Source organism: Rattus norvegicus, chromosome 11, assembly GCF_036323735.1.
Source record: "Rattus norvegicus strain BN/NHsdMcwi chromosome 11, GRCr8, whole genome shotgun sequence".
Taxonomy (NCBI): Eukaryota; Metazoa; Chordata; class Mammalia; order Rodentia; family Muridae; genus Rattus; species Rattus norvegicus.
The window spans coordinates 77,747,278-77,775,255 of NC_086029.1; the positions used below are offsets into that span (position 1 = coordinate 77,747,278).

General features: G+C 45.0%; 1 protein-coding gene across 4 annotated transcripts in view; it reads left to right on the forward strand.

Moving 5' to 3' along the window:
* Positions 1–27,978, forward strand: part of Casr (calcium-sensing receptor) — a 75,242-nt gene that overhangs the window by 8,880 nt on the left and 38,384 nt on the right. Inside the window, exon 1 of one of the 4 annotated variants that reach the window (NM_001309638.1) lies at positions 15,762–16,092. The exons of 2 other annotated variants lie outside the window; for them this stretch is intronic. The gene's annotated coding sequence lies outside the window, so the exon portion shown is untranslated. Of the gene's footprint in view, positions 1–15,761; positions 16,093–23,214; positions 27,116–27,978 lie in introns of those variants that run through there. One more of the 4 variants, XM_063270273.1, reaches the window with a different exon arrangement.

Sequence of the window (27,978 nt, forward strand, 5' to 3'; positions counted from 1 at the left end):
ACTTGTTTATCTCTGTGCCCATTTTCCTTCCCTCTGAACAAAGTTTATTAGTTTTTACCCAGGACATTGGTTCTTAAGACTCTTCCTCAGCACCGAGGCTCTAATATCCCACGTGGTGTCCGGAACCTTGGAGGATTCAGTTAAAACCAGAGAGCAAGTGAATGTCTGACTTGCAAATACTTGGATCTCAATGTATAGACTTTTATGTTGAGATGTCAGGATGGGGACAGAGAGGACCCTGTCAACTCACTGAGCAGCAGAACATCAGTGTCCCATGACATTGACAAAAGCCAATACCATTATGTTCATTTTACACACTAGGACACCCGGGCTCTGGAAGGTAGGATAGCTTACCAAAACCTGGCTGATGCAGCTGACTCCATGCAGTCCGAAATGTCTACCCCTTCACCTGGCTGCCTCCTCATCTTAGACAAAGTTGGTGGAACAGAAAGAATATTCAAATTCAAAAAGGGTATTTCTATAGCGTTGAAGACCTGAGCTTCTTGCTATAAATATACTCAAGTTGCTGATCCAACTTAGAAATAGAATTTGAATGTTTGAAAAGTTACTACCTTATAGAGAGAAGAGCAACAGACACTGTATAAAGATAAAGAAGTTCCAAGAATGAAAGTTATGGAATTTTGAAGGCAAATATTGATATGTTTTATTAAATAAATACTTTATCTACTTACAAATAATAAATTGTATTTTTTAAAAAAAAAAGAAAAAGAAGGTTAAGCTTTTGGAATATGTGGGCTGAGGCTATAACTCAGCTGACAAAGGGCTTGCCTCCTTTACACAAAGCCCTGATAACACATGAACCAGACACGGTAAGGCACACACACAAGCCCATGAGTCTGAGACAGAGACAGGAGGATCAAGAGTTCGAGATGATTCTTGACTCTATCACAAGTTCAAGACCAGCCTGTGGTGTGAGACTGCTCAAAAATAATTAATGAGTAAGGAACATATAGAATTTAACCAAAAAAAAAAAAAAACCCATTTAAGAACATAATTTTTTAAAGGTAAACAAAGGACATAACAGTTTTCAGATGAAGGAACACTGAGTAGCAGAATATAAAACATATGTTAACTAAGAAGGGAAATAGGAAAAGGGAGAGAGTAATCAGAATAAAATATATAATATATGGGCTAATAGAATTACAAAAGTAATTCATTTTAAAAGTCCAGTAAGTAAAACTAATAAATATATTAAGACTATATCTAATCATTAAACATTCTTACTTAAACAAAATACAGTTTTGGAAGTTTTTTAGGTGTGTTAACTTTATTTGAATGAAAATAGTAACTGTTTTTAACATTTATTTTTATTTTATGTGTATGGGTGTGTTGCCTGCACCTTGTGCCTGCAGTGCCGTCTGAAACCAGAAGAGGGCACCCAATCCTCTGAAACTGGAGTTGCCATCAGTTGTATGCCACTGTGTGGGTGCTGGGAACCCAACCCAGGCTCCCCTGGAAGAGCATCAAGAACCCCTAACAGCTGAGCCATCCCCCCAGCCCCAGAAATAAGTGAACATTTTTAGGTGAAGATACCAATCAGCTTATCAAGGAAGCTGAGATGATAAAGATAATGCTATTCAAATTAATTAACCTCAGAATAGACTATAAAGGAAGCACCTGCGTCGGACATTCTCGTAGTTTCTGATCTCACCCCAAAGGCTTGGGGCTCTCTCAAGGAAGGAGGGACAGAGTTATAGAGTGAAGGCAGGTAGAAGGGGCCACGGTGGACTGCTGCCTTCTCAGTATAATATCGCTGTTAGTCACGCAGCAGCCGTGCTTGTCTGTATAAAATGTAGCTCAGCAAAGTCCTCACTAATGAAGGAGGCAGGGGATCATGGGATCCTAGCGCTCCCCGAGGATTTGAAAGAGGGACATGTTTGAGCGACGCTGTAGGCACTGGAAATTACCCATGCTCCTGTAAGCAGGCCTAATGAAACTCACTGAATAATGAGAAAGTAAAAAAAAAAAAAATAAATAAATAAAGGATACAAAAGGAGGAGGAGGAGAGGTGTGAAGAGTTGTTTGCTCGATGGCTGCTCTTACAGAGGGCCCGGATTTGGTTCCCAGCACCCACTTGGTAATTCACCACTGTCTACAATTCCACTTCTAGAGATCTGATGCCTTCGTCTGACCTGCATGGCACGGATGCACATGGTGCTCAGGCATACATGCAGGTAAACCCCCGCTCATACGCATACGATAAAAATAAATAACTTTTAAAAAAATTAGCAGAAAGGAGCTATTTGGAAAGGGATCAGTAACAGTGGGAGGGTAGCAAAAAAAGAGGAGTAAGGGGTGGTTATAATCAAAATACACGATGCACGTGTATGGAAATATAATGAAATCCATCATATATACAAGATAAAGTAACAAAAATACCTCAAAACTATTCATCACTTTTGACCAAGGCTTCTATTTCTGAGCCACTATCATAGAGAAATCATCAGAATTTTCCTTAGACTTATGACCAGAGAGGTCCTCTCCACAGGGTGTTATCTGAAAGGGGAACACGGCCTGTGCTCCCAGAGTTGATGTGATGGCTATTATAGTGGGTGCAAAAGAGCATTAGCTAGCAGCTAAAGTCATGGATTCTAGTGTCAGCCTCTGACTCTCATTAGCCTGTAACTATAGCGATCTCTCTATGCGGACTCTACTCTCCTTATAAGCTTGGGCTTGCCAAGCATCTTCATTGTGTGGGATTGATATGTAAGTTTAATGGATCAACGTAAGTGTCCAACTTCAAGTTCTCAAAGTGTAAAGAATGTAAAGAATGTTTTGCAACTTAACCCCCAGATAGGACTCGCACAAATGTACTCCACTCCCTGTGGCTAGACTCAGGGTCTGGAATCAACGGTGATTCTTTCTCGTGCCATTGCATGGAGAACATCCAAAGCTTCTTTTGTAAACCGATGAGTCTTCTCGTACAGGTGCAGTTACTGATCAGTGGAGAGTATCTGTTTAGGATTAATCTCTTTTCCAAGAAACTTTCTAAATCCCCCCTCCCCCATCCCCCGTGCTTTCTAATTTTAAGGTGGCATGGGCGGAGTTATTATAACAAGTAGATTGCTGGTCTCCGTCCCTAGAAATGCTGATTGAGGTAGCTTGGAGTGGGGCCAAATGTCTGTTTCTCCTACCGCTCACAGGAGAAACTGGTGTTTCGGGTCCACGGACCACCGGCTCACAGTCCTGCTCTACCGGTCTCGTCTTTTAGAGGCTCTAACATTGTCCCTTGTTTATTTCAACATTATCATCCCTGAAATTTTTAATTTTTCACAGGAAGTTGTCATTTCCTGTCCTCCAGTTTCTAGCCAGTGCCTTTACAGCTAAGAGTAGTGCTATAATAATGTGGATTCGGGGCTTTTATTATATATTAGGTACTTTATCAGTTTATTTTGTTCTACCCCTTAACTGTCTTGAAGGGGAGGAGTTAAGATGAGAGACCGGGATTCCGGTGCTTCCGATGTGCAGGTGACGACCAACACATGTCCTCCTGGCCCCAGAGCCCAAGCTCCTGCTCTTCTGTCCTTTCGGTTTCAGTGGTGGCTATGACTCCACATCTGCACCCTGCATGCCTTCCCAGCCTGGCTCCTCCCCTCCTGCCTCATTCACAATCTGGAACCTCCGCCCACAGCACCATTTGTCCAGAGGCCTCACAACCATCTTTAACCAGGAAGCTATTCCGAGAAACACCTGCTCTCCCTGCGCTCCAGCTGCACTGTTTTTCCTACATGGCAATTCATCGCGTGTGTGTTTTTCATGATGGGGGACCCTGTTTTCATAATTGGATTCGAGCTGCTCCAATGCAGTGCCCATCTCCGGTGCCTGCAGGTCCCCTTGGAGGAGACAGAGGGGGCCCCTCGATGTTCCCTTCACCCTCAGCCCTTACTTCCTCTTCTCTCTCCTTTCCTCCCATCCACCCCCATCTTGGTTCAATCAAGAACACACAGAAAAAGAGACCAGGTTTCTCCTTGTTTAGCTTCTCCCTGCGTCCAGCCATGTTTTGTTTGTTGGTTTGTGCCCTGTTGTTCCACAGTGTCATGGGTAGAATGCTTCCCTTCGATCCCCAGAACTTAACCGTCTGACACAGGAAGCGTGTAACGCAGCACCCTTCCTTCTGGATATGGCGTCTTTGGAACTCCATCTTGATCGTTCTCGAAGTCTTTTGCAATAGTAATCCCACCATAGTAATTGCACCATCTTGTAGATTCTCCTAGCCACTGCCCTGGCAGGTAGAGATTGGGAAATAATAATTTATGCTGAAAATCTTTACACAAAACTAAGCTCTGGTCTGGCTGGCAGTGTGCCCTTGCGTGAGTCCTCACTGGTTAGATCAAAATCCTTTTCATGATCTAAACCATCCTCTCTACTTCCTCCCCGTAACATGATATGGCCCAGCAGGCCTTGTCTTTTCCTTGAATAGTACCTATTTTTCTAATCCTAGTTGGGGAAAAAAATCCTGTGCTCTTAATTACAAATTTGAAAACAGTCATGAGGCTGAAGTAAGGCCCAGGCTGGATGAAAGTAAGCTTCGGGCCAGCCCAGGATACACATCAAGAGCTTGTAACAATAAACAATAGACAACGGGAGGAAGGAAGGAAGGAAGGAAGGAAGGAAGGAAGGAAGGAAGGAAGGAGAGAGGAAGGAGGGAGGGAGGAAGAGAAGAGAGAGAGAGAGAGGGAGAGAGAGAGAGAAAGGAAGCGCATAGCTAGTGTAGGTCTTTGTACACTGTTCCTATTCACCCGGTCCCCCATTTTACAAACTCATGATGCTCTCACAACCAACCAAGCTCATATTTAAATATCGAATGCCAGTTCCTCTGTGTCTTTAGGGTCCTTCTGTTTTCCTAATACAACCTTGCATTAGTTTTGTCCTGTTGTCCCTGTGTTCTGTCATTCCCCAACCACCTCATCTCCTTGACTCAGGATCTCCACCTACACTCCAGCTCCCTTTCCTCCAATTCTAATGAGGTCTTTGGAAAGTATCCCTCCTCCTCCTCCTCCTCCTCCTCCTCCTCCTCATCCTCCTCCTCCTCCTCCTCCTCCTCATCCTCCTCTTCACTCTGAGTCTGTCTCTGATGGCTTCCTTCATGGTCTCACTTCTCCCATTTCTGTATCTAGAAAGCCCACTCCTGAGCCTCCTCTCTGATAGATTCCTCTGTGGCTGTTTCCCTCAGTAATCCTTTGCCCAGCTGTTTAAGCCTTTGATTCAGACTTCCCTAAAATGCCCCCCCCCCATCTCTTTATAACAAGCCTCACCACTCAGCCCCCTGAGGGTGGGGTGGAATGTTTGAGGCCACAGGAGGGGCAAGCTTACCTCAGGAGGAGTGGGCTAACCTCAGAAGATAAGGCAGGACAAACAAATCAGTAGTCCTTCTTCACAAAACAAAGTGTTGGTTTAAAAGAAACACTGTTTTTATGAGCCTCCAGTGAATTTATAACCCGTTTTTTTCCAAATCTTTTGAAACCTAGCATTAGAGAACTATTTGAAGCCAGAATTGTAGTGTGTGCCTGTAATCCCAGCACTTGAGGGGCTGATGCAGGAGGATCAGGAGTTTGAGATCCTCCTGAGATGCACAGTGATAGTCTCAAGTCAAATTTGAAAATAGGCTAACTGAAATGTTATGTATAACAGTAGCAATAAAAATTTAAATTTCCCAAGTAGACAGATGGCTTGCTGTGATTTCCAGTCATGTCTCTTGGGACCCTCTGTGAAGTCATTAGATATGACCATTATACAGATAATAAATACACATTGATTGTGAAATGAAAAACTTTTATAAGCCAGGAGGCATAACATGATCCAAGCTCTGTACAATCATGTGTGTAAGCAGAGTCATCAAAATAAGGTCTCTTCAAGACAGTCTTTTAAGACGATTCAACCTTCCTCCCTCCCCTTTTCTTCACTGTTGTATGTTTTTCTCTTTAAGAGATTATTTTTAATCCAAAATATCCAATTTTTCTTTCTCAGTAATTTACTTAGCTAAGTTTAATTTTCGATCACTGTTTTATATCTTAACTTTTCACTGTGAAAATATTCACTTTGCCTTAGTTTTTACCATGAGATAAGATGTTCATGTCTGTCTGTCTGTCTGACTGACTGTCCTAAAGGAAAACAACAAAAATAGATACTTGGGTTTCCCAATCAAGTCTCTCCTCTTTCTTCCTAGAAAGAGGTAGCTAGCCCCTCCTGAATGTCTCGCTTTCCCTTTCTTTGCAGTCATGTGACATCCATGTGTTCAGTCCCTTGAGCCGAAGCTTGTGTGTGTTATTCACTTTAATTCATGTGCACTGGGCAAAGGAGGGACTTGGTCAGCACATCAGCAGCCACTGCCTGTTAGAGATGTTTTCCAGCCCATAAATGGGCTAAGCCACCACAGCCGTGCAGCTGGACTGGCAAGTCCTTCGACCTCTCAGTAGGGAAGCCCATCCCTTAGCTTCCTGGGCTCTGTTCTGAAGGTGCTTTCTCTTCAAGACTGAAGGTCTTGATCTGCAGCTGCTTGATCCTAAGGCAGCATCCTCAGCCTTCTAGGAACTTCTAAGACGTTATCTTTTGAGATGCAAATATAGCTCTTGGGAAAATGCTTTGTTTTGCATGTGCATGTGTATGCCCTTGGGTTCAGTTCTCAGCAACTCTCTCTCTCTCTCTCTCTCTCTCTCTCTCTCTCTCTCTCTCTCTCTCTCGGTGGAGGGAGGTATATTTTTCCCTTTTCTAAAAGACAATGTTTTATGTTGTCAGAAATTGAGGCTGGGGGTGTATGTAGCTCAGTTGGTAGGAAACTCATGTAGTATGAACAAAGCCTGAGGTTCAAGATCATTCAAGACTACACAGAGAAGGTTCTGAAATCACAGCACTCAGGAGGCAGAGGAGGGAGGAGCAGAAATTCAAGGTTATCTTGGCTACATCGAAAGTTCAAGGTCTGCCTAGATGAAATTTAATGTCATGAATTATGGTTTATAAGGAGGACTGTTATTGGTTTTATTAATATTCTAGTAGAAAAATTACATAGAATTTTTTTCCTTTTTATCGTAGAAAACAATATAATCTTGGTTATTTTATTTGTGTATTATTTTGCCTGTGTATATGTATGTACACTATGTGCATTGCTTGGTGCCCATGAAGCCCAGAAAATGGCATTGGATCCCCCAGAACTGGAGTTACATACAGTATGGCTAGCCACTTTGTGGGTTCTGGGAATCGAACCTAAGTCCTCTGGAATAGCAGCCAAGCTTAACTGTTGAGCTATCTGTCCATCCCCAGTTTCAGCTGTTTTTATTACTTCCGTTGTTGTTTTGAGATTATAATTCTAGGGGAGAGTTTGGAGGGAGGAAAGGGAAAGCAGCAACAATGTATCTTTCACATCTGTCAATTATAGTTTCCTCCCAGCACTGGCCCTCCCAGCTCCCTCACAGCTCATCCTCCTAACTTTGGAGTGACAGCAACTCCATGCCCAGAAGGTCGTAGTTTAGTTCAGCTGAGTTCATTGTTCCTTATGTTATAATATTTACCTTTTCCTCTTAAAAATAGTATAAACAATTGTATATAACTACATTCTGCATTTTCTTCTAAAGCATTACAAATCTTGCCTGTCACATTCCATGTTTGAGCTCCGGGATATTTGTGTATAATGTGCTCAGGGGGCACCAGTACTCAGCAACATCTGTCAAGTGCTGAGATTCTGTGTATGTAAACACCTGTCCGTGCTGTCTGCCTGTCTGTCTGTGCTGACTGTCAGTCTGTGCTGTCTGCCTATCTGTGCTGTCTACCTGTCTATGCTGTTTGTCTGTGCTGTCTGCCTGTCTGTGCTGTCTGCCTATCTGAGCTGTCTACTTGTCTGTGCTGTCTGTCTGTGCTGTCTGCCTGTCTGTGCTGTCTACCTGTCTGTGCTGTCTGTTTGTCTGTGCTGTCTGCCTGTCTGTGCTGTCTACCTGTCTGTGCTGTCTGTCTGTGCTGTCTGCCTGTCTGTGCTGTATGCCTGTCTGTCTGTGTTGTCTGCCAGTCTGTGCTGTCTGTCTGTGCTGTCCACCTGTCTGTGTTGTCTGCTTGTCTGTGCTGTCTGTCTGTCTGTGCTGTCCACCTGTCTGTGCTGTATGCCTGTCTGTCTGTGCTGTCTACCTGTCTATGCTGTTTGTCTGTGCTGTCTGCCTGTCTGTGCTGTATACCTGTCTGTCTGTGCTGTCTGCCTGTCTGTCTGTGCTGTCTACCTGTCTGTGCTGTCTGTTTGTCTGTGCTGTCTGCCTGTCTGTGCTGTCTGCCTGTCTGTGCTGTCTGCCTGTCTGTGCTGTCTGTCTGTGCTGTCTGCCTGTCTGTGCTGTCTGCCTGTCTGTGCTGTCTACCTGTCTGTGCTGTCCACCTGTCTGTGTTGTCTGCTTCTGTGCTGTCTGTCTGTCTGTGCTGTCCACCTGTCTGTGCTGTCTGCCTGTCTGTGCTGTCTGCCTGTCTGTGCTGTCTGTCTGTGCTGTCTGCCTGTCTGTGCTGTCTGTCTGTGCTGTCTGCCTGTCTGTGCTGTCTGCCTGTCTGTGCTGTCTGCCTGTCTGTGCTGTCTACCTGTCTGTGCTGTCTGTCTTGCTGTCCACCTGTCTGTGTTGTCTGCTTGTCTGTGCTGTCTGTCTGTCCTGTCCACCTGTCTGTGCTGTCCGCCTGTCTGTGCTGTCTACCTGTCTGTGCTGTCTGTCTGTGCTGTCTGCCTGTCTGTGCTGTCTGCCTGTCTGTCTGTGTTGTCTGCCAGTCTGTGCTGTCTGTCTGTGCTGTCCACCTGTCTGTGTTGTCTGCTTGTCTGTGCTGTCTGTCTGTCTGTGCTGTCCACCTGTCTGTGCTGTCTGCCTGTCTGCGCTGTCTCCCTGTGCTGTCTACCTGTCTGGGCTGTTTCTCTCCCCTGTCATTATTACCATCTCAGTTATTCCACCAAAGAGTTAAATTTTGGAAGCAGGGATAGTAAGCCATTTCTCCAGGAATATTGACTATTCTCAGTCCTTTGCTCGTTCATATAGCTTTTAAAAATCAAGTAGTTGGGTCTGTGGAGTTGGCTGAGCAGTTAAGAGCACTTTCTCTTCTTGCAGAGGATCCAAGTTTGGTTCCCAGCACCCACACTGGTGGCTCACAGTTGACTGACTCCAGCTTAAGGAGAACCAATACCTCCGGCCTTTGAGGTCACCTGTATTTTCCTAACATGGATGCACACACCATAATTTTAAAAATAAATTTTAAAATTCAAGTAGTTAAGTTGTGCATATGTACACTTACAGAGGGACACACACATATACCTGGCAAGATTTCTTATTAGAAATTAGATAAATTGTAGTTGAACTGGAGGGGGAGGACTGGAACCCTAACCATGTTGATTCTAGTGGTTCCTCAACCCAGGCGACCACTCCATTTATTTAGACTTTTGCCCCATCTGCCCACACCTCCTGAATTTTTCTTCATTAAGTTCTACATTTCTTTCCTTTCTCTCATATGCAGGGATATTTACTTTTGTTACTATTATACACAGTATCTTTTCGAAGGATATATTTTTATACTGATGATTAATTAAAATTCAGGTGATTTTTTTTTAATATACTATATACCTGGCAACTCGGCTGAATTCTCTTATTAATTCTACTTACTTACTTCTAAGACTATCTTGCCTATAATAGTGATCACTCTTTTTTCCTACATGGCACTTCTGAGATCACTAGTATATTACTAAACTGACTAAAACCTCAGAGGGCAAATATTAAAGAAGCATGAGAATGCTGAGGCTTTGCTTGTCCCTGATCTTAAAGGGAAGGCTTTGAAAGTTCAACATTGTTTAGCATAGATACTTTGTAGCTGTTAAAGTAGCCTGTTAAGCTCCCAGCTTGCAAAGGTGCTATTGTTCTGCCCTGGCAGCAGGTGTCCTAGACAGAAGGGCCTAGAACACTACAGAGTTCATTCTCTCTGCTCCTCTGCCTCTAGTGCTGAAAGACAGGAAGCTGGGATCATACCTTTCTCATGTTTGACTGGAAAGAGGGAACCTCAAATCAACCTTGGGAAAGAGCGATGACATTACGTATGAGCTCTAAACTAACTAGGCTAAAACAGTGGAGAGGAAGGGATTTCTGTGTGGGCCTTCCTTGGTCACTAGAGTTTGGCGTTGTGGTTTGGAAGCCACTAAATATTCTCAGTAAATGCATTTTCCTCAAAACCTCTAAGAGCAGGACTTGGTAGTTCTCAGTAGCTCCAAACTACCCCTAACAATGTAGTTCTTCAGTTCAGGGGGTTACCAAAGTCTGCGTTGTCAAGCCTTGCCCTAGTTTGTGGTTCAGAAAATCTGAAGAAAACTTATTTCTAGAGAGTTCCAGGAGCTAGATAGGTTAATAGTTAAATCACCGGCAGTTCTTCTAGAAGTCCCAGGTTCACGGTGCACAGACATACACTCAAATAAATAAATATTTTCAAAGAGAAGTTTCAGATGACTCCCATGCTGTGGGACTTTGATATCACCCTTTGAAAGACATTGTCCAGTTGGTATCTCCTTGGATGATCACCATGGTGTGCAGTTCAGTGTCAAGGAACCATAATGATTCCATGGACTGAGAAAAGGGGGAGGGTTACAGAGAGTGAGCATAAGCCCCACCCTCACAGGATGACAGGTAGCTAGCATGGTAGAGGTAAGAGAGGGAGTCAAGAAACCCCAGAAGAAGAAGGTAGGATAATGTAATAAACACACGAGAAAGTATAAAGGCAACCAGAGAGAAGCCAAGGCATCAGAAGGGCCGACTATTGAGTCTACACTCCACCACAGTTGGCAAGAGAAGAATGCCAGGGAGATCTGTGTGACCCCTGGGAAGGGGAGGGTGGTCTGACCCCTGAGGAAGCAATCCTGTGAGGATTCCTCCCACACAGAGATGGTCCTCTATCAAGAAAGACACTAAGTGCTGGACGTGCCAGAGACCCACAGCCCAGAAGGTAAAAGACAAGTTCCTCCCTTAAGTGGATCAACCAGATTTGTTCTTAAAGTTCTTAAAGAGAGGTGCTGTGAGCTGGAGGGGCCTAAAGTCACATATTCCAGAAACCACAGTGCTTGCCAGAGACGTTGATTTGGAGTCAGGGAGTTGGGGTAAGGCATGGGGAAGGCATGCTGCCACAGCACATGGAGAATAGCACCCCATGTGCCTAGGAGAGCCAAAACCTGACTCCACACATGGGATGAGCGTCTTTCATCCAGCAGCCGAGTGAGCAAACAGTAGATGGAAATAGGACGGGTGTGCTCTTCTCCACTCTCCCTTCACACCTACTGTGGGCCACTCACTGACAAGGTCTGCCTTACTCTCGGAGACCGTATACCGCAATGCTACCTCTGGCTTTGGTAGTTACCACACCTGCCAGAGCTGGAGCAAACTATCCAGGTAACCTGCACAGGTCCAGCTGAGCAAAGACATCAGCAGTGACTTGACAAAGTAATGATGCTCATTTACTGTGTGTGTGTGTGTGTGTGTGTGTGTGTGTGTGTGTGTGTGTGTGTGTAATGTATTTGTCATTAGGACAACTTGGGTTTATGATCTTATATTAAAACATTTAAATCTGCCCATTTAGAAAATGTGAGGCATTTGCCCTGGATTTAGGTTGGGCTTATCTCTGGAAAGATTCAAGTGTCTTCATACATATATAGAAACCAGTTATAATCCCAGCCGTAAGAAGACCCTGACCCCATATTTAATACAGACAGTTCTTAAATAAGTTGTTTCATTGTTCCCCGATGCACTGACCTACTTGAGGTAAAATTGCTTTAAGTTCAATTTAAAAAAAATGTAATGCAGGTTCAGTAGAGTTCTTGAAACTGCAGATTCTCCTCCAGGACAGGTAAATTCATACTTTACCCAGGCAGTTGCCTCTGGCCGCCCTCACACCTGATCATCCAGCCTCCTTGTGAACATGACTAAACCCCCACATGTATCTCCACTATAGCCTGTTCTTAATTATTGTCCTGGGAATTTTTCTCATGCTATATTTGAAGCCTGGTGCATTAGTGGACATTTAAAACAATGCGTTTAATTTGATCATGGCTCCTGTATTTATATCACTCCCACCCCTCAGTTTCCCTGCTTCAGCTTCTCCCATGATCCCAACTCCCTTTCGAACTCACGACCTCTCCCATAATTATTATTGTTGCATATGTACATATACATATAGGCACAGTCTTGATGGTTAGAAGAGTCCTCTTCACACCACAACAGAATCTATCATCCTGAAAGTTCTGCCTTTTGTTTCTGTTGCTGTTTTTGAGAGAGTCTTACTATGCAGACCCCTGGAGCCTGAAATGGTCTCAAATTCTCAGTCCTTGTGAGCCCTCCTGTAGGGAGCCATGATTCCAGGTCTGTGTCATCACAGCCAGCTTCCAGTTGGCAACGCTGTCCACACTCACCTAGAAAAAAGAATCAAAAACTCCTCCAGTGTTCTGAAGCGTCCAAAGATGCACCAAGACAGCTCTTTTCTCCTGGCCAATGGCCAGGTTGGCTCTACAATGGATCCCTTCTGCTGACTTCATTTCTAAGCTTTCACTGTTCTGTTTGCCTGGATCCCCAATCAAAGACAATACTGGGGTGCTATAATATCCCACATGCAATCTGGGCCAAGCCTGACCATGCCGCAGATCTTGGTCCTCCTGGTCTTTTGGAATAGCACACTTCTGTGGTCCCCTGACCCAGTGACTCACAGCAGCGGAGACTTGACAAAGTAATGAAGTTCATTTATCTTTTTAAAATGTATTTGTCATTAGGACAGCTTGGGTTTATGACTGTATACATCATCTACAAGCAATCTAGACCTTACTATCTGTTTTTTTTTTGTTTGTTTGTTTAATTTAGCTACAGTCGATTAAACGCATGTTTGATATGCTGAATTAAGAGCTCATTTCTATCACACATTTTTTGCGATCACAGCAGGAAGGAGCGCTGGGTAACCTGGGGTAACTGCTCAGATGCAGGCTGGCTCCAGCCTAGTGTTCTAAGAAGCGAAGTCCTTGCTTCTTCCCTACGTTCATGTGTCCTGACCAGGTTTGGCCAATTTCTCCTGTCAATGCCTTGTTCCAAACCATTAGCTCAACACTTGATCCTGGGGCCTGTTTTCTTGGAAAGGGTTGGGAATTTTTTTATTCCTTTATACTGTTTCCCCGGCCCCTCTAATGCTCTGTCCACTTAGGTTTGATTGTACTTTATGACTCCGTTTTCCATGTCCACTTAAAGATTTGTTAATGGGCCCTGTTAATTTATCACTAAGGCCTCTTATGTGTGATAGCTTCCAACAGCAAGAAGTGAAGGGCTGGGGTTGGGGATTTAGCTCAGTGGTAGAGCACTTGCCTAGGAAGCGCAAGGCCCTGGGTTCGGTCCCCAGCTCCGAAAAAAAGAACAAAAAAAAAAAAAAAAAAAAAAAAAAAAGAAGTGAAGGGCTGTCAGAAGAAGCACACAGATGAGCTAGATTGATAGATAGATAATGGACATCATAGACATATTCATATACATCATAAGCATAACATGTACACATATACAAACATTTATTTGTATGGCTCAAGGCTTAGACAAGAGGATAAAGACCAACAGAATCACGGACTCTCTTAATGCAAGTGTTAACAAGGCTCAGGGAGCTGGTGGGATCTGTGGCGGATCTGTGGCAGATCTGTGGTGGATCTGTGGTGGATCTGTGGCGGAGGGCAGATCCCACTCCACTGCAGACCTCCACTGGAGGTCATGCAGCATCCCAGATTGAATAGAACCGAGTCCCAACTCTGACCCCAGGGAAAAGTATCACTGCCATACAGATGGATTCCGTAGCCACGCACTCTATGCACAGCCTATATAGGAACTCTAATAACTAGAATTTAGTCAAGTAAACCTTGAGTTTCTGCAGAGAAGACCATGGGATAAAGCTACTAAGAATCGTTCGTGTCCTCTGACTGGATGCATGGCAGGGTAGTAGAGAGGCAGATTCCTGTTTGAAAGCTCACAGAGCACAGTATCGCTTTTCATTGACTGCACTAAGGCTCACACAAAACCCACGACGGATAAATGACTTGCTGTCCCTGGTCATTTATTAACTTTGAGAGTGTGAAATGGCTCACCCAGAGACCAGCCCAAGCCACACACTAGAAAGCTAGACTTTTCTGGACTGGTATTTCAGGGGATGGAAAAAAAAAAAAACAACAACGAAGTAGGCCTAAGCTATAACTAGAGTTTTCTGGACTGTTATGTGAGAGAATAAGTTTATCTTTGTCTTTGTTGCTATTAAAAACATGGCCTCCTCAAGCATCTTGGGTGGTCTGTGAATCAGCTTTCTGTAACTAATCCAACACACAGCTTATGAAGACGTGGAGTTTATGTCTATATCAGGTGGTAACATTTATTATTTTTAATTAGTCATAGAAAAGAATGAGCCTCCTTAGCATCCCTTGTATTTGTCCCCGTGACCCTCCCAAATAATGCCCTTTCTGGGGTCTACCATAACTCCCCTCAAATAGGCTTCCATCTGCTTCCTTGGTGCAGGCATATCCAACCTATGGCCTGTGGGCCTCAAGCATCTGAGGAGAGGTAAGTGTGGCCCAATGCAGCATCACAAACTTACCTAAAACACAATGTATTCTTTCACAACATTCATTACATTCATTTAATGTACTTTGATGACATCTTCCTTGTTAAGTATCTTATTCTGTTTCCCCTCCTGCAAAATCTTTCTCTTTCCTAACAAGTGTGTGTGTGTGTGTGTGTGTGTGTCTGTGTGTGTGTGTGTCTGTGTGTCTGTGTGTGTAAGAGTGTATTGCCTGAGTAGGAGTGTCTGTGTGTATGTGTGTATGTGTGAGACTGTGTATGAGTGTGTGTGCATGTGTGAGTATATGTGTGAATATACGTGTGTGGGTTTGTATGTGAACGTGTGAGTGTGTGTATGCATATGCATGTGTGACTGTATGTGTGAGTTTGTATATGAATGTGTGTGTGTGTGTGTGTGTGTGTGTGTGTGTGTGTATGTGTTTGTAACCTGATTGCATGGTATAAATTGAGTATAAACTTTATACATGTCATAACATGGCATGTCTCAATGTCAAAAGAATGATGTGCCTAGTTGCAGTTTTGTTTTTTTGCTGATGACTTTGGAGGTTCCCACTCATAATAAATTGACCCTGTCACTTTAGACCCACTGAGAGGCAGCACATCATGGTGGGGGTGTGTGTGAGAGCAAACCATTAGGAAGCAATAAAGAGGAAGAAAGGCTGCCAGGGTAAGATATACCTCCAATGACCTAAAGATATCTTCTTGCTCCACCATTTCCTGATAGTGTCACAGTGACAGTCTTTTCCTATGGGCCTTGGGAGACACTCAGGATGTAAACTACAGCAGGTTAATAATGAAACATCACCTCCACAGTTGGGGAAGTGATGCCCTATGTGCACTCTCTGACTTCAGGAGTGAGCCAGGAGCATGGCTGGGTCGCTGGTCCTGGGTGAGAGCTGCCTTATCTTAAACCAACATGACAAATGAGTGCAGCTTCCTTTCCAGAGAGAGCCCTTGAGTTTCTCCCTTAACCCTTGATGAATGGACAGAACTCAAAAGATGGTCAGGTGGTCAAGGGAAGAAAAATGTAAGAAGAAAGCGAGTGTCATCTATATCCTCAACTCAGAATCATCTGCTCCTAATAGTCTGCTGCTTCTGGTTTCAAAGTCTTTCTTTAAGTAATCGTTCTGCCGGGTGTGGTGGGGCACGCCTTTCATCCCAGCACTCAGAAGGCAGAGACAGACGGATCTTGATGTGTTAGAGGCCAGTCTGGTCTACATAGTGAATTCTAGGCTAGCCAGTGCTACAAAGTGAGACCTTGTCTCAAAAAGAAAATCAAAAATCTTTCTATTGCTTCTCATTTAAACAACTCAGGATGGGGTTGGGGATTTAGCTCAGTGGTAGAGGGCTTGCCTAGCAAGCGCAAGGCCCTGGGTTCGGTCCCCAACTCCGAAAAAAAGAAACAAAACAAAACAAAACAAAACAAAACAAAACAAAACAACTCAGGATGGATAAGGCATACAATCGGGAAGAAAAGAACAAAACTCAAAAGGCTTTGCCATTGAAGCAGGTAAGAACCTATCACTAATATTTGCTGGACGTTGTTATTCTATACATCCTGTTCTTTTCAAATTATTGCTTTGGGCAGAGCTTTTACTCTGTGGAGAGGATTTGAATTTTCTGAAATAGTGCAGGGTTGCCGGGAGGCATTTAGGTCTGGTGAATGGGTAATGATTAAGTTGAGCCACAAGATTCTGGTGCCAAGTCAGGTATAATTGGTTTTCTTGGACAGCTCAGAGAATGTCATGAGGGGACCCCATGTCGGAAGTGGCCAGCGAGCACTGCCCTCAGAGAGACGCTTTGTGAAGGACATGTGTTAGAAGCCTTGGTGACCACAACCTCTGGAATAGAGCCAAAGCCAAGTTACTTGAGGGCCAGGGCATCTGTCAGGCCCCTCCCCTGACAGATCCCCTGCTGTTTACTCATCTCTAATGGGATGTTCATAATGTCCGCTTTTCATAACCTGTTATGAGAGTCAAATTAGGTCAGGGCATGAAAGCTCTTTTGCAAGCTGTCAAGCACTATACAAATGTCAGACTCTATTCTTTAAGCATATTTGTCAAATTAATCTTGTTTCTTGATGGGCACACAGTCCACAGACACAATCAGTCAGGCAGGTCATTGAGGTCTCGATGGGTGGGGCTGTCCTCCTCTCCCTCTCTGTTCTGTGCAGGTCGCTTTGCCCTTGACCTGTCAGTTTACCCAGTCTATTCCTAGTACTGAGGTGTGAAGGGGGTTGTGGGGTGGTGGGGAGGCGGTGAGAATAGGCTGATGAGGATGCATTGTCAGTTATGATGTCTACCTACCATTTCTGGCTTCCTGCAGCCTGGGAAGTGAATGAATTCTACCTGGAACGTCTGCTTTGCCATGTTAGAAGGCCTGAGTCGGTCTCCTGTTCTCCTGGGAGTTCTTTGAGGATTAGACATTCATGTAGACATTGATCATGAGCCTGGCTTGGTGGCATGTTCCCATACCAGCACTCAGGAGGCAACAGCAGTCAGGTCAGGGCTCTAAGTTTCACTTGGGCTATGTAGGAAGAACTGATTTGCTTGCTTGAGTTTTTGTCTTCAATTTTTGAAATTATATATGCTTAATTCAATTTTAAAGTGTATATATATATTAATATATATTAGAATTATATATAACTATAGATATCACAGGAGAGTAGGATCTCACACGTTGAAAGTTGTGATATTTCTGTAGTGTGTAATAAAGCATGAAAGATCAACAGTTCTGGGCCTGAGGCGACAGTTCAATTGGTAAAGCGCTTGCCCTGAAAACCTGAGGAACCGAACTTAGATCCCCAGCATTCCCATTGTAAAAAAGCCAGGCGCTGCAGTGTGTAGCTGTAGTCCTAGTGCTTAGGAAGCAGAGACAGGAGGAGCCATGGATTTGCTGGCCAGCCAGTGCAACTTAGCCCCGTGGTTCTCAACCTTCCTGATGCTGCAAATGTCAATACAGTTCCTCATGTGGTGCTGGCCCCAACCATAAAATTATTTTTGTTGCTTCTTCACAATTGTAATTTTGCTATTGTTTTCTGAAAGTCTTAGATGACCCCTGTGACAGACTCATTCAACCCCAAAGGGGTCCTGACCCACAGGTTAAGAATTTTGTCTAGTAAAATCAGTAAGCTTCAGTTTATGTGTCTTGATGATGATGATGATGATGATGATGATGATGATGATGATGATGATGTATAGAGCATTTGAGGAAGGTACCTACAATGACCTCTTGCTTTATGTATGTATGTACACATGTGCACTGATACATATATGCAACACATCTACACACACAGAGTTATTTAAAATGGATGTAGAAACAGAACCTCTCTAATGAGTAATGATTGTTGAAGAAATTAAGTTTCAGGGAATTGGTACAACCTGGCACATCAAAAGAACGCAGTGGGTTCTAGCTGTTCTAGAACTTGCAGATTCCTCATGTTAGGAGGATGTCATCGAGTAAGCCATTGGAGGCGTTGGACACACGGAATCATGCCTCATCAGCAAGGAACCATAATCACTCAGATGTAAGCTTTAGGAATAATTATGCCATTTAGAATATTCATTTTTCAAAAATCCATTTGTTAGCCATGTATTTATTGAGCAATTGATATATGCCAAGTATTCTGTTATGTATTATAAACAGAACAGCCGAAAAGACTATCTCATCCTGTGGAGAATTCCATCTAGTGAAGGATATAGGGCCATAAAGAAAACATTCTGTCTACAAGCACAACTTCTTCTGAGCTGATGAAGGATATTACTGTCCTGTAAGGTTGTGTAGCTGTGCAGACCAATTTTGTATGGGTGGATGGAGAAAAGACACGGAGGGTTCAGGCAGATTTTCTTGGTTCACTGACATGTACGTTGAGATTCAAAAAACAAGCAAAGAGTGAGGTGAAGCAGATTCTAGATAGAAGGAATGTGGATGAAGCCCTTGCTACATAGTAACAGAAGCAAGGCATAGTAACATCTGAAGCAGAATGGGCTGGAGAACAAAGAAAGGAGGCTGAGGGTGGGGGGAACTCAGCCAACCAGAACTGTAAAGATCGCTATGAGTGGTGTGCTCTGAACCTTTAGAGCAGAGGGAAACCATTGAGGTGATTTGAATACAGCTGTCTGTATTCAAAAGCCATGCCACCTTGAGAAGAATGGGTTGAGGGGAACTGAAGAAGGGAGCAGGCAGTGGCTGTAAGAGGCTATCAGTGCCAATGCGGGACTCGAGGGCTGATGGTGCTTTAACCTAGAGTGCTATGGTGAAACTAGAAAGAAGTGAAAGGCTCACTGGTTACTTAAGAGACACCACCTACAGGATCTGTCAGAAGTGGAGCCAGGAGCGTGGCTCCACAGAAAGAGACACTTGCAGCCAAGACTGATGACCTCAGTTCAACCCCCAGGACTTGTGCAGTAGAAGAATAACTCTAGCAAGTCGTCCTCTGACATCTACATGTACTCTGTAGCACATACACCCATGTGTGGGCACACAATAAATAAATGTAATTTTAAAAAACTTTTTTAAAAGACCTGGAAATGTGAAGAATAGGATTATTCACTTAGTGACTGTTTATTGACCATCTACTAAACTCTAGACCTATAATGGGGATTCAGATGCAGACAAGATGGACAATCCTCCCCACCCCGGACTCCATTACATTAATAGTTTGGGTTTGGAACTGAAAATTTGATAATTAAACTACTAAATAGAGAAATTAGTTGTCTTAGTTATAAATTACATATTGCAGAGCATGTGATTACAGTGTTATAAAAAAGAAGTAAAAGGAGTTATACCCAAAATACTGTCTTGAGGAAAGATGGCAGTTCATGAAAAACATGAAGGTGAGGGGAACAGCCAGAAAAGCCAGTGGGAGAGCCTTCCAGATAGGAGAAAGAACAAGGTTAAAGAGGCCAGTGTGTTTCAGTAGTGGGTGGTGGACATAGTGACACAGGAGCAAAAAAGAGTTGTTCCAACCTGGCCTGGTGGTCATTTGGGTCATTTCACAACCTTTGGAAACTTCCCTCTTCATACAGCCCCTCGAGTGATCTGACTGACATCTCAGAGACTGATCTGTTACATGGCAAGCGAGGGGAATGGATTATTTCAGAGCAAGGACAAAAGCAGAGACCAGTTAAGAGCTAGCCATTCAAGATAGGATAGCCGAGGATAGCTCAGTGCTATGGCAGAGAATCAGGGGTGGGCCGATATCAGGTGTGCTTTGTAGATAAAGTCAAGTATTCTCCAGAAAGGTCAAGGCTGGAAAATGGTGGCATGATTCATTTTTAGAGGTTGAGAGCCTGTGTAGCCTGTCTGGAGAAACAGAATCTCATATGGTGTATCTCATGAGCCCAGGTCAGGGCGTGGCTGTGACTTTCTGAAGATCCAGAAGATCCGACCTTTAATATTAACGAGATGCAACCCACTCAGGAATCAGTAGCCCTCTTGATGCCTTCAGTACTAGATTAGATCATGGGTCACCAAGATGGGGGTCATTAAGGTCACGTGAGGAAAGGGAAGGATCTGTGGAGCCAGCAGAAACTGGTTTAAAGCCTGGGTCAGGGAAGGGCTGGGCCGTTGGAGAGTCAAAGTGGCAAATGTTAGTGTAGAAGGGTGCAGGCCTGCAACCTGGGACACTGGTTGGAAGAGATGTTTCCATAGACAGAACACAGGGAGAGCTCAGTGGTTTTTAGCATTTTGCAGGCTAGGACGAAGGAATCCTTGCCTTGCTGTTTGGCTTGAGTAGCACATTTGGAGGAAATCTTTTTAGAACCTTACTGGTTCTTATTCTCATTGTTCCTCTACCAGCCCCAGGTTATCCTGCACATAAGGTCAGGCACGTAGTATCCCGTGGTATCAGGCTACTGGGGAGCTCCTGGGGTGCTGGAAATGTTCACAGTCTCAGTCTGGATCGTTGTAACCTGGATCCACTTTTGACAACAACAACAACAACAACAATAAAAGAGTTGTAACCTTAAGAACTACAAACTTGATTGAAGTACGTTATTGGTTAATACAAATCATCTTCAGGAAGGCTATAAACAGACAGAATGAAGAAAGGATTGTCCTCTGAGAATCTGTCCATATCTAACCACTCCTTGCTGCTCTTTCTCCAACCTCCATCCCCAGTGCTGTATTCCACCCAGTGGCATCTACAGGATGTTAACTGTTCATGACAGCAAGGAGCCAGCGAAGGGTCAATGGGCACTGATTCTTTTGGGAACCCAGTGTGGCCTGAACTGAAATTTTCTAGAAAAAAAAAAAAGAGCAATTGTGTATCATCGGCATCCTTGGTGATCAGAACTAGCCACAAATGAGTCAATCAGGCCACAAAATTCAATGGGCTTAACGCTTTGAAGAAAAAAAATGAAAAAACAGTGTTGGGGGTGGGTCATAACAGAATGGCACTTGCTTTTCTTGTTAATTCTTTGTTTGACTTGTTACAGTCTCCTCTTGGAGATTTTACAATCTAGACCGTTAAAGACTCTGATAAAGAGGCTGGGGATACTAGGTAGAGTTACCTAGTATATATGACTGAAGGCCTGGCTTCCATCCCCAACCTGCGTATATCAAGCATGTTGCCACGTGACTGTAATCCTGGCGTTTGAGAGACGGAGAATGAAGATCAGAAGTTCAGGGCTGTCTTCAGCTGCAGCGTGAATCTGAGGCCACACTGGGCTGCAAGAAACCCTGTCTCAAAGAAAGAGAAAATCTGATAAGTTTAGACTATTTAATACCTGTTGGTATATGTGCTCAACCAAGGTTGTCACTCACGTTCTTTCCACTTGCCCTGCCTCGTTGAGCCATCAGTTCCCAGCCTTCTAGCTAGCTCGAAGCTATCCTCTCTCATCTCAGTCCAGGCCCCCACAGTCCAACTCCCAACCCTCACTGTGCACAGTCTTCACCTGGATGGGCCACAGTGGGGCCAAGTGGACATCTACCAAGGTTCAGAAGTTCTGAATCCTTCAGACCTAAAAGACCAAACTCAATGGTCTTTGAGCATTAGAGATGCAGAATCTTTAGGGATCTATTGTCAGAAAGGAAAGTGATAAAACGGATACACACAAAACTCTCTAGTGTGCCTGCCAGGTCTTCTGGAAGCATCTGGTTTAAAACCCTTTCTCCAGGGCTATTAGTGTGCCCTGCTCAAGTCTCTTCACCTTTCTGAGTCTCCCCCAGTTCATCCACTTAAAACTAGGGACAGGGAACCTGTGAGCTCACTGGAGTCCTCAACCAACAACACTAGCAAATATACAGTGCCTTTTAGCTACTGCTTACACTCTCTGCTTTATTTATCTATTAAACACCCATCTTATCCCACTTACATCCATTAAGCTTGCACAGTCTCCATGCAAACACCTGAATCCACATCTACTGGCTCTGCTCCCTCCCACCTAAACCCATTCACAGAGAACTCTCCAGAAAGGGAGAGCTGGAGCCCAGCTCTCTTCTGTTTGTGGGGTAGCTTTTCCAAAAACAATAGCCTTATCTCAAAGGAGAGTACGTTAGCAAACTGACTTCTAGTTCCTCTTCTAATTTAACGTTCTCTCATCTGGGCACATCTTAACATCCCCGGAGTGGGCATTTTCCACTGTGGCTCGTTTCCTTCTGGGTACAGTTTGCACCCTGATAATTCGTAATAAGACGGTTTCTATCTGCTACCACTCATTCTACTCAGAACGCTGCCCCCACCCCCACCCTTCCCCCTATTATCACCACACGTCTCCTCCCTCTTGGAACCTCAGTCCCCTTGTAAAATGGGACAGCGACACTGAACTGTTCTGAGACAGCTTCCGGACCGTAAGCATTCATTCTGTGCAGAGGTGCCTTCCTGTTCTTGAGGTGTCCAGGAAACAAACACTGAAGTCCCGCCTCTGTGGGCTGAAGGAGCCGCAGGTGAGGGACTGTAAAGTGTAGAGGTGGTGTCCGCTAGCCAGAGGGCCACAGTTCCAGAAAGGTGCCTTACAAACCAAACGGAGCTCTCCTGCTGAAGCCGGGCAAAACTGCAAACTGAGCTGAGATCTTTCTGCTCTGGCGAGGCAGGTGCAGGCGGATGCGGGCTGCTGACATGGGGAAAGGAGCTACCGGGAGAGGAACTGCTGGCTCCGGGGCGAGTGCAGCCCGGGGTGGGCGCTGGGAAGCACGCAGAAGGAAGACCCTCACAACAGGCCATCTGAGGGGACAGAAGGCAGTCTCCAACTCAGCCTCTACTGAGGCTCCACGCATAGAGCCTAGACAAATTATCATCCTACCGAGAGACCCAGAGCCCAGAGCCGGACACTATCTCCTGACCCTTTCCCTTCTGGGACTGTAATATCCTCCAGGCCTTTTCAGCCAAAGGCTCTCTTCTTCAGAAGGGCATGCTTCCAAGATGTTCCACAGTTCCGTTGAATGGAGAATCATCAAAGGATGGCACGACCTATCTTTGGAACCTGGAATTCGCCTCCTGCCGCTGCTCCCATCCATACTTCCACTCCTACTCATCCCTCACCCCTACCCATCTCTACACCTTCAGACTTTCTCTATTGTCCCACTTCCCACAGGTTCGACCTTTCACAGCTCTCTGAGTGGCATCAGTCAGCTGCAGAAATTTTAGTCGTCAGAAAATGTCCCTTTGGATCACGATCCTATGGTAGGGAAGTGTCACATTGCTAGACCCGCCACACATACCTCACAACACTGATGACTCTGGTCCAGTGGGGTGGTTTGCATGGCTTTCTGCCCCTCCTGTCTTGTTACCATGGAAGTTGGCCCTGCTAGGAGGGACCAAGCCAATAGTATTCTGTAGTTAGTGGGGAAATATCGAGTCGCTCTCATGATCAGTTCGCTGAATAAGGACCCTAGGAGCCCCTGGGGAAGGTCATTGTCACATTCTTATACTAAAAACTACTGTTTACTGAGTACTTCCTATGTGCTGGGTTCCCTGCTAAATGCTCACATGTATTATTTTAATACAACCCGCCACTACTACGTCTTTGTTACAGAACGGGAAAGCAGAGGTACAAAGACTGAACAATTAGACCCATGATCCCAGCGAATCGTTGCTAAAACAGAGTTGAACCCTATCACTGTGCTTTGTGCTCTGCTGTCCCTCAGGGTGGAAGTGACATTTGGTATAAGAGATAAGGAGAATGTCTTCCATTCTCTATTATTTATTTATGTGTATAAATGTTTTGCCTGCACATACATCTGTGCACCATGTGAATGCAATGTCCATGAAAGCAAGAAGAGAGAGGGCATCGGATCCCCTGGAACTGGAGTTACAGACTGTTGTGCGCTATCATGCGGTGATGGGAATTGAACCCAGTTCCTCTGGAAGAAGAGTCCATGATATTCACCAGCAAACACCCACTCCCACTGTTGCTCTGCCTGTGTGACTTTGGGCAAGTCACTTCATCTTGTTTTTCAAATACAAGAAACACCCCAATTGGATCAACTATGCATGAAAGCATGTTTTTGGTAAGAGCAGACTTAGTTTTCATTAACACTGAAGAGACCACTGCCTGCTTCCACAAACAGAAACACCTAGTCAGGGCTGTATCATACTTACACCCTGTTCTGCTGCACAGCCAACCCTAGGCTCTCTTCTAACAGGAGCTTGAACATACCAGCTGCAGGCTGCTGCTACCTGAGCCAGAATCCCCTAGTCGTGGCCAGTTCTCCCTGCATGCCCGTATGTCCAGATAGCCATCGCAGGAAGGGTGGCCTGGAGATTATCAGATTCACCCTGCACCTGTAACACTCAGCATTTTTTACTGGGCCTTTTGTGTTCTTAACTCTGTCTACATTCATATATTTTTCAGGGGATACTAGGAAAAAACGGATGGTCACAGAGCCTCCCTCAGTCTTGGGGTGAAGCAGATTGCTAGGAGGACATTGTATAGATCTAAAACAGACCAGGGTCCTGACTGCAAGGCAAAGATGAGAGACTCTGAAATAGAAATGCCAGGCAGAGGCACAGAGTGCTGAGAATTGGGAAGGGTTTCATGGAGATGTGGACTCTGAGCCCTTCCTGAAGGGTGAGGAGGAAGGCATGGTGTGGGTCAGCGGGTCAGCAGGTCAGCGGGTCAGGGGGCTGAAAGGGCATTCTGAACTACAGACAGAGCCTTGAGCAGGCCCTTGTTTGTGTATCTCTCCACTTGCTGCTCTCCTGTGCTTTGTTCTGAATAAAGTATCTTGTTACTATTAAAAAACAAAAAACAAAAAACTAAGGGCTATGTGGGTTGGAGAAAAGAGATAGGAGAGGAGCCCTGATGGAGTCAGACTCATGCTGGTGAGGGTTCAGGATTACCAGTTGTGACACTTGCTGGCTGCGTGACACTGAAAGTCACATAATAACTCTGACCTTCCATTTCCTTGAACCTGGAGAGTTTGAACTAGATGCTTTGCAAGTCTTTCCTGCTCCATTATTCTGGTATTTTGTGGTGTTGGAGAAAGAGAAGCAGTCAGAGCCATAAAGGAAAGTTTGGGCAACTTTCTGCCATCTATCAGTTAGGCCTTCGAACTCTCCTGTTGAACACCCATGGCCTTGTAGGACAGGAGTGTGAAGCAAGGCGACCCTGTGTCTGTGATAAAGACAGAGCCACTCTGCAATCGTGTCTGAGTGCACGCAAAAGCATTACCTCATTCAATCAGTAGAAATCATTTCCTCGGCCTGGTTTCCAGTCAGTTCCAGCCCCAGCCTCACTCTTGCTTGCCTTCCATCAAGACAAGAGCTATCAAGATTGATTGACAGCTGCTTCTGACAGCCTGCAAAGGCCAGCTTCTGTAAACCCTCCCACAAATCCCCTAGCACAAGCCCAGTCCTTTATCCTATGCATCCCGAATGTCTAGGACTCTATTTGTAGAAACAACATATCTCCATTTCAATGAGTTGGACTCCCAGGCAAGCCCTTCTAGAACCTTCTTCATGTGGTCCTCCTCTGCCATGAGTAAGATCCTAAGGTACAGTGCATGGCTGACTGTGCTGGCCGAAGCTGGCTGTGCCAGGCTGTGCATCCCTTCATTTCTCACCTCTCGTCCGATCCTGTTCCCCACCCATCCAGGCAGGGCCATTTGAAGGACACCGATTGCTCTCCCCAGTTCTCTCCAAAGGGACCCTGCTCTGCACCTCAGGGTATTACTAAGAAGAAAACGAGGAAGAGAAACACAGGAGTGAGAGGATTCTCTCCCCTGTCTGTAGTCACGGCTTATTTCTTATGTGTTTACTCTCCTTCCCCTGCCACTACCCAGTTTTAGGTCATGCCTGGGCTGCTTGATAAGTAGCATTTCTACTTACCAGTCAAGCCACAGCAAACAAACTATCCCTTTAGGTCATTTCACTGGAAGGCAACCGGTATACTACAGAACTGGCTCTCTGGGCAATCTCTAAGGGGTAAGCTCTGTGCTGTGCTGGTGAGTCAGAACCACAGCTTGATTTCCCTCTTCTAGCTGAAGGTTTTCCAGTGATAGGGTCGGGGAGGTCCCATCTCAGGCCTCTACTCTGTTCTGTTCCTGTCAATAGCTCAGCTCCCGGTACCTGGAGTCAGATGACAGCCAGCAGAAAGAGCTGATGTCTATCCCTAACCACAGTCAGACCCTCACATTCATTCCTCCTACTGAGAATCCTGGTAAGCTCCTTTTAAGTGGCACAAGGCGCAGCCATTGACAGAACTGGGTTGTCTGGGGAATGGAAAGAGTAAAGAGTTTGTGCCCAGCTGCATGCAGGTCTCCTCAGACTTTCCTGTAAGGTGCCAAATTGTAAACATTTTAGACTTGGTGGACAAATCAGCCTTTGCTGTAACTAGTCAAACTACCCTTGCGAAACAAAAACAACACCATAGGCGTCATGTTCAGAAGCTGGGCAGCATGCTTGTATCTCAATGGAAAGTGCATTTACACAAACAAGCCACCCGTGAGCCAAACCGAGTCCTGGTCTAATGAAATCAACATAAAGTGACCCAAAACTAGGAAAGGACACACTGACCTTTGTACTGGACTTTTAGACAACCTACAGAGAGATTAGAAGACTTAGAATCCATTTGGAAACTTCTGGAAGAAAAGAGGGATGGGGAAAGCAAGATCGAGACGATCAAATCTTATTTTAAAGGGGAGGGGAATCAAACAGCTGTCGGCAAGGCTTCTAAGTAACAAGGCCACCTTGTGACTCAGGAAGGCTGGTCATCTGTACTGAAGCTGGGCCAGTTGTGACCAGAAACTGTGCCTCACAGAGGCCAGGTGCAGGCAAGGCAGAGAGACAGAGAGCACTAGGTAAACACAGACCACAGACTGCTAGCAGGTAGCCCTGGAAGGGCCCTAAGAAGGACTCCTGGGAGACCAGAAAAGGCAGGGAGTGATGGACAGGGCTTTGCAAAAGGGACTTCTAAAAGCCCTACTTAGAGTCTCGGGCCATCCTATTTGGGACCAGTGGATACATTGTGAAGAAAAAAAAATGTAGTCATTTTGCATATCTGAGAAAGGAACTTAATAGTGAGATTCAAGTTACAAGTAGATCTCATGAGACTTCTTCTGGGAAAGGGTGGAGGAACGTGACAACCCCACAGGTAAGTCCCTTCTCTTCTGCTGTAGCTTCCCTTCAGCTGTCTGAGATGGGGGGTGGAGGGGTGGGGAGTTGCCTCTTAGCTCACAGAAATTCATAAGGCTGTAGCGTCATGTTCTCTGAGCGATGCCCTAGAATGCAGTGTCACTGTATTCAGCTGTTTGCCCCATGAGAGAGATTTTAGGGAAAGTCTTTTGTTGCTGTTGCTGTGGATTTTTTTTTTTTATTCATTTGTTTTGTTTTGTTTGCTGGTTACATTAGGAAGTTACAATGCTGGGAGGAAAAGATTCATTTAAAACAAAAAGAACTCATTCTTGGATTCAGGGGGCTCTTAGAACAGAGTATGAGCTGGTGCAAATGCAGAAGAGAAATAGTTTGGCCAAGACGTTCAGACTTGAATGTGCACCCGTAACACAGAGGGCTTGTTAAAGCTGGGGCTTCCGGTTCTGTGGATGGAGGGGGCTGGGGACCCACAGTTCTAACCAGTCTCCGTGCTCATACAGCTGCAGGCCCAGGAACGACATGTTAAGATTCACTGTCCTGCACAGCCTGGTGACCACAGCTCTTTAACATCAGGTTTGTGGAAATGGATGCTGCCCAAGCTGGGGCTCTGGCCTAGCAGCAAACAGCTCTGCCATTATGGCTAACCCCCTAGATTACACTAGTGTTGGGGTGGGGTGAGGGGATGCTTTTCCATTTGCATTAAAGTCGACTTTATCTAGGGAAGGCACAGTCAGTCCTCCCTCAGGACAACTTCAGGTGCCATTGCTAATGGTGACTTCATGGAGGCCTCTGATGTACGCCAGGATTTGGTTTTTCCATTTGGTCTATTTGTTTTAAAGGGTGACTCTGGGTACTCCTGGGAAA